Below are 13,242 nucleotides of genomic sequence, written 5' to 3' on the forward strand. Positions count from 1 at the left end.
ATTTCATTGAAGGCAGGGATTTTAACTCAGTGTTGTAAAAATGCCATATTGTGTTGAGTTGTGTTGTTTTGACAGTGTCGGAAATAATTTCACAAATTATGACAAACAAGGAGCACATAAAAATATATACATCTGTTCTCCACACAAATGGACACATACACACACACACACACACACACACAAAGACACAACCCAAACATGTCTATACAAGTAAGCTTGAACAGTAACAAACTGGTTTATGTCTGAAAGCAACACAGGGACGGTTGTCTAAATGTAGGCAGGCCTTGAGGGCCATTTGAAATAGCGATGGCAGAGATAAGTGGTGGGCCACGACACAGACGCCAAAACAGCAGGAAGTGCAGGGGTCCTCTCTCCACGCTCCGATGGGAGATAAGCCCAGATAGAGGCAGGACACCAGATAAGGGCAGCGCACATAAACAATCCAGTGACCCTTCACCTGCACCGGCACAACCCCCCCCCTCCACAACCTAGAAGGCAATTATGTGAGCCGGCAGCTATATTCACACACAGAGCGACTGGTGGGGAAAAACACACACACTCTCCACTGCTCCACTGTAATCATAGCCGAGCAGTGAGGAGAGGAGAGGAGAAGAGAAGAGAAGAGAAGAGAAGAGAAGAGAAGAGAAGAGAGGAGAGGAGAGGGGAGGAGAGGGGAGGTGAGGAGGGAGAAGGGAGGAGAGGAGAAGAGAGGAGAGGAGACGAGAGGAGAGGAGAGGAGAAGAGAAGAGAGGAGAGGAGAGGAGAGGGGAGGTGAGGAGGGAGAAGGGAGGAGAGGAGAAGAGAGGAGAGGAGAGGAGAGGAGAGGAGAGGAGGAGAGGAGAGAGGAGAGGAGAAGAGAAGAGAGGAGAGGAGAGGAGAAGAGAGGAGAGGGGAGGAGAGGGAGGAGAGGGGAGGTGAGGAGGGAGAAGGGAGGAGAGGAGAAGAGAGGAGAGGAGAGGAGAAGAGAAGAGAAGAGAAGAGAAGAGAAGAGAAGAGAAGAGAAGAGAAGAGAAGAGAAGAGAAGAGAAGAGAAGAGAAGAGAGGAGAGGAGAGGAGAGGAGAGGAGGAGAGGAGAGAGGTGAGGAAAGGCGCTCAGCCCCGGGCCGCCTCCCTCTGTCTCCCACCCACCAGGATAAACTGTGGCGGCTTAGCGCAGGTGTAACTGCTGAGCACTTCTGAAGGACTATAGAGAGGTCAATGCCTCCGCCGTGAAAAACATAACAACAGACACACACACATACACAACTCCACGAGAGACGCAACCTACACGGACACTACATTTCCAGCTGAGGGACTGAGGAATGGAGCGGGACAAAGCTTCATGAACAGGTCAGGAGGTGTGTGTGTGTGTGTGTGTGTGTGTGTGTGTGTGTGTGTGTGTGTGTGTGTGTATATTAAGCTCAAGCGTGTGTAAGCACATGGGCACAGTAGGGGAAGAGAGGAAAGTAAAATAGCATTAAGCGTGTTATTTCTGTTTGTTCGAGTGTGTGTGTGTGTGTGTGTGTGTGTGTGTTGCTGTTATTGATGCTAGGTCCATCGTGGAGGGACTGACACGCTGCCCCCACACACACTTCCCCCTCTGTAGGGGCCAATTACCCTGTGACCCCCTCCCTTCTCCCTTCTGTAAAAAGCTTCCTGTACGACCCCTGCAGGACATCCTGCTGGCAGAGCTTCAGCTGAGGGCCGCTGCACACGGCCAGCACACGGCCAGCCCTCTCCCACCTCCGCTTGGACCGCAGCTCTCGCTCCACTTCAGATCCAAGCAAGCGTCACTAACTTAACTGTACGGTGGCAAAGCAATGAGCATGTGGAACTCAGACTTCCAGTAGAATACATGAAGGATAAAGGTATAAACTGACCTCTATATGAGGATGCAAACACAAAAGTGAGTATTTAATGTCAGAAAATAAGGGGTGGTTCATTTAAATATCTCATTCATATAAAAAGTGTAAAGTGAGTACACAACTGATTTAATCACCGTTTGGATGTGCCCAGTGGCTGTCCCTTCATTTGAGGCAGACACACTTTCTCTCTGTTCCTTTCCCTTCGTCTTCCTCTGTTTGAGGGGGTGACTTTCCCTTGTCCTCTCTCTCTTTTTTCTGCTTTCCCTTTTTTCAGCATTCTCAGTCCATATCTTTCTCAATCCATTCTTCTTACTGTAATTCTCAACTCTGTTTCAGTCTGTTTTTCTAGTTATTTATTTCAACGAAGGGCAAAAACTGTACTGAAAGGACACTGCTCGTTCTCTCTCTCTCTCTCTCACTCCATTTCTTTCTTTCTTCCTGCCTTCCGATATCCTTCCAAACCCTGCTGGTAAACTGTGCAGCTCATCAAAGACGACATGGGAGTTCACTGCATCTACTGATGCAACACTGCACATTCATTATAAACACTGTATGGCTCTTCTATAATTCCATTAGTGCATGTTTAAAGACTCCCGTCTACTAAGAAGTATCACACACAGAATCAGCACCAGGGAAATAAAGCATACAAACAATAAAAACAGCAACACTTCCCTCTTAAATCTCGCACTTAATAGATCTACCTCATTTCAAAATGTGTCAAAATGAAGACTTTGTGAGATGAAATGAAGTGGAGAACTTGAGGCTGGAGTAAATGAATAGAACAGGAACACTACTATGCAAAGGCTGCTGTGCCACCTCTGCAGAAGAGGTGTTAGCAGCACACACGGAGCGGAGCGGAGCCGCGCAGGGCTTTGAAAGGAATATCAGTGGGAACATGAAGGAAGGGGAGTGGGGTTGGGGGGGCCGCATCCCCAGTGATTTCTGGGGGAGAGACATTTACATGTGTTTATGGGGCCCAGGCTTTCTCAGGCTGCCTTTGAAAATGACGAAGAGATATGACGCTCGCTCTCCCCTCCCCCCTCCCTCCCCCCTCCCTCCCCCCTCCCTCCCTCTCTCCCTCCCTCCCTCTGCCTCCCTCCCTCCCTCCCTCCCTCCCTCTTTGCCCCCTTATCAGCCCCATGCCGACCACTTCTGACAACCAACAAATCAGCTGTCAGGAGCAATTTCTCACCAACAGCCCCATGCCCGCCCGCCTGCTACACGCTGGGTGGTAGAGGAGGGAGACTGCCAGAGAGGGAGGAGAGAGGGACATGCAAGGTGCTTAAGCACAGTTCCAGTTCACTCCCAACACACACACACACGAACACAAACACAAACACACAAATAAACAAACATATAACCCCCCCCACACACACACACACACACATACACCCACCCACACACACACCCACACACACACACATATACTTTTCTTCACAAAAGCTCCCATCACTAACACAGTTTGGGTTCAAATTGGTGGTGGTTGCTGGCTAAATCTCCCATGTTCCCCGGTGTCTCCTCTTCTGCTCTGCTCTCTAGAGCAGGTGGGGAAAAGCACACCTTGCCGTATACCACCTGCTACACCACCATACATTATTTATATGGCAGCAAAAAAAGCCCAAGAACATCAGGCCCCAACGCTGACACTAGATTACATAGACACACGTTAGGGCCCACTTCCTGAGAATGCACAGCATGTAGGCAAAGTGGGTAAGGTGCTTGTGTCAGGCTTTTATTTTGTTTACAATTGCTTTGTTTATTTGTGGACTCATAGAAAACAGCCTAACAGCCCTGTCTAGCTGCAATAGCTCCATCACCCCTCCGAAAAGGGCCGAGCTCCTTTATCTACTACCATGTCACGGTCTGACCAAGCTAAAATCCAAGAGCATAAATGGACCGAAAATAGCAGGGGTGGAACAGAATGCCATCTGCCTGAACATTTAGGAGGAGCTCAGGGATAATGTTGTGGGAATGTTCTGTGTGAGTTTCTCACAGGCCGCATCTGCTTGATGGACAGGGCAGAGTGAGGGAAGCTCATCCTGAGATGTTTAAGTGAAGGCCAAGGTTAATGGTTTCTTTGCCAGAGTTTAGAGTGTCATCAACAAGTACAGCTCAGGTCTGGGGTCAGCTCTCTGGGCAGATAGCCAATCAGCGAGGCCCACGGGCTGCCTGATGACTCCGGCGGTCTCTGCTGGCGTAGGGTGATCACAACGTACTTCCTTAGAGAACATCTCTGAGACCTGCATGCCTTAAGTCATTCTCCCAATCATAGGTGGAGAGACAGGAAAGCCACAACAGCAATAACTGCAATAAAGTCTCCTTGTCCAATGGCACCAGCATATTGCGTTTTTGTAAAGGTGTTTAATGTCTTACACAATGAACAGAGCCATTTAGTTACATAACCACACTGCAAGACCCATCATGTAATACATACACACTGACACCTACACAACTTTTCATCTGTGGCTGGTCATATCTGGTTTTACTTTTTCCATATTTATTAAAAAATTAAAACATTTACTGCTCTTCCTCCTTCCACGATGGTACAGAAATACAAGAAAGTTTTTCATCTTATCGACTGACCCTTAAACTGGATTACTGGTGTAACTGAGCAACAAACCGCTCAAACACAACCACCGACTGCACAGTGGCTGCCATACTCACCAGATCCAATCGCATGCTGGCACAACAAAAAGCCCTAACACAAGGCACAGTCTCTCACGCAACAACAATGGACGGATGATATCTCTATTTTTTCCATTACTTTTGTGTCTCCCCAGACGCTGCCCTTCAATGGCAACACATGGATTTTTCCAATCTCTGGCACGGTAATAAGTGTTAGCGTGCTGTTGTGGAGGCGTCCGGGCGCATCCTCACACTTATTAGCCCTCAGTCTGCCGAGTGGAGCGAGAGGGCCTCGGTAGACTCCCGCCGACGCCGGCGAGCTCTCTCACGCTCGGCAGCACCGCGCGCGCCAAACAGCTTTAAGACACTTAATGTCAGTCCCCTTCGGAGCTCCGGCACAAATAAAATTAAAATGCTAAATCAATGAGTCTTCAACTGACCTTTGCTTAAAAAGCGCTGGTGCCTGGGGCAGTTCGATGTGTTTAAAGGGAGGAGAGGTACACGGCTAAATCAGATATTATTACCGCCACAACGTATCCTTTCTCCAGATGAGGGGAGGTAAATAGATTGCATTGTGAATATTAAGCATCTCTCATTCTCTTCCCATCCAGGCCCCCCCCCCCACCCCACCCCACCCCTGCCTTCTGCCCGCAGTCTGCTGCTCACATACTCAGACACACATGCATACTGTGTAGTCACATATAATCAAGACTCCCTCCATTTTTGCGATCTTTGCTGTTGTTCATTTAATTTCACTTGGATAACATTGCCATTTGTTGCCAATGCCGTAGCTAAACTGCTATTTCTGTCAATGAAATCTGACAGTCATACAAATAGCAAGATCAAGGTTAATTCAGCACAGATTTAATTCTGTGCTGTGCAGAAGCCCCTTTGGCAGCAATTACAACTGCATGTCTTCTCGGATAAGTGTCTACAACCTTTTCACACCTGGATGTAGGCAGTTTATCCCCTTCTCTCTGGCAGATCCTCTCTTAAGCTACGACAGATTGGATGGTCAGCCTCGGTGAACTGCCATCTTCTGCTCTCTCCGCAGATGTCCCACAGGGTGGCTCCCTCAAGAGAGACTTGCCCTGACCACACTCCAATGTTTTTTGGCAATATGGTTTGGGTCTTTGCTGTGTTGAAAGGTCTCCGGTCATATGGACCTCTCTGTAATTGGCTGCATATCTCCCTGCCTTAATTCTGACCAGTCTCCATGTACTTGCTACTCAGCAGCACCACAGTCTGCTGCTGCGGCCATGTGTCACTGTAGGGCTGGTATTAGCTAGATGATTAGCAGGGCCTGGGATTCATCAGACACGGAGCTTGGAGTTCTGCCCAAAGCATTCGATTTTTCTCTCATCAGACCAGAAAATCTTTCCCCTCACACTCGCCGAGTCCTTTAAATGCCATTTGACAATCTCTAAGGAGGCTTTCAAATGCCTTTTTACTCAAAAGTGGCTGTCATCTAGATGCATTAGCACAAAGGCCTGCTTGTTGGAGATGGTCATTCTTCTGTCAGGTTCTCCGATTTCTACTGAGGAGTTTTCTAGATCTCTTAGAGTGACTACTGGGTTCTCTATCACATCCCTGATCAAGGTCACTCTTGCCCAGTTACTCAGTTCAGCTATTTTGTCTAATAGGGTTTTCAGAGCATGCCAAGGCATTTTTTCAATAATAAACCTTGTAGACTTTACAGACGCATCTCAGAGAACATTATAAAATCAAAACGTGTATCGGCATTGCCCCTATAAACAACAGGGCTGGGCTTTTAGCCTTACATGTAGTGTGACTTGCCTGTACACCGTCTTTCTAAAGTCTATCTAATCAATCCAATCGGTTACAGGCAGTGTCTAATCACGTTCTAGACGACATTTTAATTAAAGTAAAGAGGATGCACCTGACCATAATTTAGAGCACCACAGCAAAGGGTCAAAACTCATTTGGTAAGTGACAGGTTTCTGATTATCAATAAATCTGAATTTAAACAAATTCACTTAGTCATTATGGGTTAATGAGTGTAGATTGCTTGGAACCATGCCAATTTTATCCATTTAAATTGAAATACAACACAAAAAAGTGTGTAACCAGGACTACTTTCTGTCTCCACTCTACACGGTGCAGAATATCTAGTCCTCACACAGAGCTTCAGCCTGTTTACAAACACAGTCACACACATAATACTCACACACACTCTTCTGATCACGCACCGTGTGGTAACACAGGATTGCCCTCACTTCAAACCCTATGGGAGCACTCCCACTCACCCTGCACACACACACACACACACGCACACACACACACACACACACACACACACACACACACACACACGTAATGCTTAATGCTGTGTGAGAGAGAAATGGTGATTGTGTTCTCACTCCAGGAGTGACATGATGACAGTAACTGGCCTACTGACAGCATGGCAACAGAGAGTTTCAGAGTAGGTGAAACAAGGAACCTTTACTGGCAGAGAATATATGTTTATATGTTTATGCCATGCTTGTCTCTGTGTGTGTGTGTGTGTGTGTGTGTGTGTGTGTGTGTGTGTGTGTGTGTGCGATAAATGTATGCATCTTCCTATGTACATAAATGTGTGTCTGTGCGTACACCCGAGTGTGTGTATGTGTGTGTGTGTTTATATGGATCTGGCCAATGACGTGTCCCAGTATCAAACTGCAATCAAACACCTCTCTGAGGCGTGAGGAGCAGAGGAGAGGAGAGGATAGAAATGCGAGTGATGGAAGCAGACAACAGCCAACACAATAAAATCAAAGTGTCAATTACTCTCCTCCAGCACAGATAAATGGGCCCGCTTCCCTGTCCATTAATAACACGAGAGGAGACCTGTTAGTGGGGTCTCATTTTTTACACCTTGCCAGGCGTGTGAGATGGCGAGAGGACATCACTGGTCAGGATTCATCTGGGTCCCCAGGCACTACATGGTGGAACAAAGGAAAATGCACACACACACACTCTTCTCTGTCTGGCTCTACCTATATTTCTATCACCCTCCTTCTCTGTCTGGCTCTACCTATATTTCTATCACCCTCCTTCTCTGTCTGGCTCTACCTATATTTCTATCACCCTCCTTCTCTGTCTTTCACTTTCTCCTTCACTCTTGAGCTTTCACTCATGACAATGGCCCTCAGTTTTTATACTCACTCCCTTTCTCTCTCATTCTCTCATCGAGCTGTCTCTCTCTCTCTCTCTCTCTCTCTCTCTCTCTCTCTCTCTCTAGTTCTCTCGTTTTAGAACTCCTGCTGAAAGCCTCTCTCTCACTCTTTCACCATCACTCTTTAACACACTCTTTTCTGTCTCCCTCTCTCCTTGGTGAGGCCATGGGCGAGATGGATCTCTGTGAAGTCGATAAATAGATTGGCATGCATCGATGGGAGTTTGTGGCCTTATTTACACATCCTGTTAATCAAAAAAAGAGAAAGGGGGGAGCAGGAGGGGGAAAGGGCTAGGCGAGCGGTAAGCTCCCTGGCACTGCGAGGCCTTGTAAACTAAATGAGACTGGACAGAGGAATCGATTGGAGTAGCAGCCCCATCCCGCTACATTATAATGACCGGTGTGATATGCGCTTGGACGGAGGGATGGGAAAATAGAGAAATAAAGGGGGAAAGGAGTTGAAAGAAAGAGTAAAACAGGGAACCAGTCAACGTTTTCTGGCTAATTCTCTTCCATACAGATTTGCCTGAACAAAGAACATTTTCTGAGCAATGCCAGATATTCTCTTGCCCTCTGACATTTATAAGCAACAGAAACACAATATCAGATAAAAAGTCAAGATACAGACAGCTTCCTCTATAAACCCCCAGGCACAAACATTCATACTGTACCTAGTCAAAGCAAACTGACCTAGACATCTGACAACACCACCAAACACAACAGGTCTGTGTTCAGTTAAAAGTCCAGTCTATGATTCTAATCCAATACACATTTTGTCAAATTCAGGCAGCATCTCTTCACAGTCCTACATCTGCCCATTCAGATATGCATGCTCAAAACACTGCAGTGTTTGCACACAACACTGGCTTGGGAAATAGGAAACAGAGTGGCTTGGACTGAGCTACAAACAACTCCAGGCAAAAACATTGCTTCAGGAGTGCATAAGGAAAGGCTGTCATTTTATTGGCTGTAGACTTCAAATATCAACTACCGTTTTTTTCTGAATTGTGGAAAGTATCTTTCATGTTATTAACGGTTGCTAATGTTGCCACCAATCAGGCTAGCTGACCTCTAAAAGGCCTAGTATTCTCATTGACACAATTAAGCACAAGACAGTGTTGAGAAATAACTGATGTGGGGGCTTAACTTTTTTCAGACATCACATCTCAAAGATGAGCAGGCGCTAGTTAAGCCTTCAAAGCTGTCTCATCAGAAAGCACTTTGCAATCCTGCCCTTTTAATTATAGAATGCCCACCCGATAAAAATAGTGACCTAGTTTATTACTCTGTCATTTCAGATGTGGTCCTTCATTTACTAAACAAATCCATTACAGTTTGGGGGATATCATCTGCAGATTTGCATCATGACTTATTCTGAAACAGAAGGATATTAGACACACAATATAGTCGACGTCCCTACCTTTATTTCACTTTTTTATTGTATTTCCAACCAAATTCAACTCATTCCCCCTCCCTCACCACCAAACATATTCCTGTCTCATAATATGTGCTCAATTGAGCCATCTTTGCATATCGTTTCCACCGATTTATCATATTCAAAATCTTTAAGCGTCTGCATTACTGGTTTATTGGTTCTGTCTCTCCCCACATTGTGAGCTGACAGGTCTGGTAATGCAGCAGCATATGGGAAGCTCTTTGAGAGCGATGCATTCTGACAGTTCTTTGTTCATAAATGCAGAAAACCCGGCGCGAAGGCCCATTGCTGCTGCCACTGTCGCTAGGCGCGAGCCGCCACGGCAACAAGTCCAATTTCACCCCCTTCTCTCCGGCTCAAAACAAGAGTAATGTGATTACACTGGCATCAAAACAATTTAGGCCTTTAATTACTGCAGCCATATCAAGGCGCCGGAGTGGGGGAGGAGAGCATGATGGGAGTTTTTCTCAAAGGATAGCAACTGGCATGACAAATGAAGAAAAGAGAAAAACTAATTGTTTATTTAACCAACAAACATATGATCATGCCAATGTGTGTAGTGATTATGCATGCCACTGGCAGGTGTGCAACTTTTTTTTCTGATAGTGGTTCATTAGCAGCGATAAAACATGTCACAATGAGCTAATAACACATCCTCTGATATACTAGTTTTGACACAAAATGTTTTGACACACAATATTTCATGTACACCCTTTGGATTAACTCACATAACGGCTGAAATACTAAGAAAAAAATTACTAAACTACTGACAGACTAATTATTATGCATTTTCCAAAAAGTACTCTCTTTTTTTCAAAAAGTACACACACACACACACACACACACACACACAACTAAAATGAGAAAAAGACTGTCCTGCATGCTGAAAAAACCAAGTCGCCAAATTCAAAATGCACAAACTCGTTAGGTCTTTTCTCCACGGCCACAAGCTCATTTCAAAGATGATGGGTTGAGTCGGCCATTAGACTCTCTGCCTCACCTTGTTAGGCGAGCAGAAGCGTTCCCATTGGCTGCGTCGCTCTGGACCACTACTTCTCTGAAGCGCCGCGCGAAGATAGCAATTTCATGAAATGACACACCCACAATTAGCGTGCTGATTTGCACTAATAATAGTGGTTGGATTCTGGAAATGTGGCAGGGGATGCAAATGAGTGCATTTATGCCAGGACATGGCGGAGCCAAGTGGCGTGAATATGTGCTATGTGCAGTAAATCACGCATGTGGATAAACAACACTATGAGGATGGCTATGGGACGTTATGAGGTAAACATACATGCAGCCAATGGCTGTGTTGGGGGGAGTGCGTTTGACACTCTAATAAGAAGTCATTCCTAGTGGAGGGAGAGAGAGAGAGAGAAAGAAAGAGGGAGAGAGAGGGAGAGAGGGAGAAAGAAAGAGGGAGAGAGGGAGAAAGAAAGAGGGAGAGGGAGAAAAAAAGAGAGAGAGAGAGGGAGAGAGGGAGAAAGAAAGAGGGAGAGGCGGGGAGGGTGGACTGAGTTCATCTACATTTCTGAATAATGCATGCAGAGCTGTTCACCTCATATCTCCAGTGCCGTGATGGAGTGTGAGATTATCAATCATTATGTCTAATTAGCTATTCCCGGCTGTGTGCATCGCTCTCTCCTCCTCACATACACTCTCTCATTTTTTTTTCTCTCTCTCTCTCTCTCTCTCTCTCTCTCTCTCTTATACTCATACACTCTCTCTATCTTTGTCATGTCCGCTTGGCCTTGTGTGGTCATTACTTCTTAAACACATGAACCAGTGATTTTAACAGCTAAACAGCTTGGCCTGTGCTCACCTCCTAAATGACCTAAGAACAGATAGATATCTGAATTCTTTGGTATTGTGTGTGTGTGTGTGTGTCAGTGGGGTGTGACCATGCCGGGTGTGTGGTAAGATATGGAGAGATATAGTTGGTGGTGGCGGTGGCTCAGGAGGTAGAGGAGTCATTTGGCAAGCGGAAGTTTGCCAGTTTGGGCATGGCGCTTCCTGAGCCTGTTGAAGAGTCCTTGAGCAAGACACTAAACCCCAAATTGCTCCCGATGTGCAGGTTGGTGCTTTGCATGGCAACCATCATTAGCGTATGAGTATGAGTGTGTGTGTGTGTATGTGTGTGTGTGTGTGTGTGTGTGTGTGTGTGTGTGTGTGTGTGTGTGTGTGTGAATGAAACTGTAAAGCGCTTTGAGAATAGAAAAGCGCCATATGAATGCAGTCCGTTTACCATTCACCATGGTGCTTGAGATTCAGATTTCAGATGTTGCTATAGATTTACTGCAGGTTGTTATAGATCATCTAAAAGTGTCTATCTGAGCCCCTGATAGGATGTGAAACCAAAGTATAAGGGAAAACACAGGGCTGATCATGAGCCATATGGGAGCATATATCTCCCCTACAGAACACAGCCATACATCTGCATCAGCACTGTGCCATGGCCTCTACGGGAGACTAATTAAGTCAGCCATATTTAGATAGGGTGTCCCTACAGGTACTCATAGAGTGCAGCCCACATGCTACCAAGTGATTTAACAGCATGTGCCGAGCATGAGAGAGGGTGAAGGTACAACTACAGGTCCATTGACTGAAAGCACTCTGAAACCACTTAATTTGCCGTTGGCACTATAGATGAACAAAACTGAACTGAATTAAATGCTGCACATCTTGGTGCGGTAAATTTATTCTCAAGTCTGACATCTTTTCCTGTTTCTGCTGTGACGCAAGAGAGGGACAAGATCTTGAGCAATATTTTGGGCTTTAGAAGCAAGGTTATCAAAGTAGACATATGTACCAATATAACATTTCAAATCGTAATCTACAATAAATACATATTGCATCAATATAACTGTATCAATATAATATGGTGTCAATACAGTGATACTACACCTTTAGCATAAAGATTATCCACCTAGTTAGTGTCATACCACAATCTTGCTGAACTGAAGTTCAATCAGAACTGGTCTGAATCTGAATATACATACTAAGACCTCATTGCAGGTGCGCCAGCTCTATTTATAATGTGCACATGTGCCAGGCATTCTGTCTGGAGCATTGCCTTGTACAGCAAGAACATGTCACATAAAAGCTGATTTTATGCTATTTCTAATTTAAGTCATTTGTCCTGACTTAGCATGCATATGTTTGTTTGTGTGTGTGTGTGTGTGTGTGTGTGTGTGTGTGTGTGTGTGTGTGTGTGTTCTACACTGCTGAGCATCTTACCAAGCAACTCCATCTGTGTGTGTGTGCCTGCACTGAGGAATCTATTTTGTCCGTGGTTTTGTATGTAGGTCACCTAGCAGCAACGGCCCATCAATTCAACTGTCCTACTTAGAAAGACACACAGTCCATTGGAGGAAGTAGGGATTTTTCACTCTGAGGTACCACCAACATCAATACACACCCACACACGCATATAGTGCCCCCACTGCCACACAGGCAGACTCACACACACACTCTAGCCCACACAACAACGTAGACACGTAGACACACACACACACACACACACACACGCACATGCACGCACACACACAAACACAACACACACACACTCTCTATCTCTCTCTTTCTCTCTGTCAATGTGGTATATGGCCTGGCATTCCAAAAAATCATTAAACAACAAAACATGAGCAGAGAAAACTGAATTTCAGTGATAAGCAACAGAAAACAAAAACATTATTGTTAATAAAGCAGTCCCAGATTTCTTTTTTTTTAGAAAATACAACACTAAGATCTTATAAAGGGAAAAGCCCTTGGAGTGAGTTTACATGTCTCCTACGAAGTCCGAATGAGAGAGAGAGAGAACACAAAGACAAAAACAAACTCTACTCTTTCAATTAATCATCCCTTTTACAAAGTCCCCAAAGCAGGCATGCATATGGCAACACTGATACAGCCTTCTGTGACTTCAAATAAGGAACCCGAAGAAAGAATTCCCCCTACCAAAGGGCTCAATCATCGTCAATAGCCCATCGTGCGTCAGAGAGGCTGGTGAAACCAGTCTGAAAGAGCCAAAAGCAGCTCTTTTATTTCTCCGCAGAGCCCTCAGACCAGCTGCAGTCTCTTATGCAAGGTGGGGTGTACAGAGCTCAGAGTCACAAGTCCTGCTCAAGGTCACAGACAATTTGACCTTCAGCGTACAACTACTA

General features: G+C 45.6%; 1 protein-coding gene across 16 annotated transcripts in view; it reads right to left on the reverse strand.

Annotated features, from left to right (window-relative positions):
* Window positions 1–13,242, reverse strand: part of msi2b (musashi RNA-binding protein 2b) — a 225,251-nt gene that overhangs the window by 67,181 nt on the left and 144,828 nt on the right. The window lies entirely within an intron of this gene.

Source organism: Alosa alosa, chromosome 15, assembly GCF_017589495.1.
Source record: "Alosa alosa isolate M-15738 ecotype Scorff River chromosome 15, AALO_Geno_1.1, whole genome shotgun sequence".
Lineage (NCBI taxonomy): Eukaryota > Metazoa > Chordata > Actinopteri > Clupeiformes > Clupeidae > Alosa > Alosa alosa.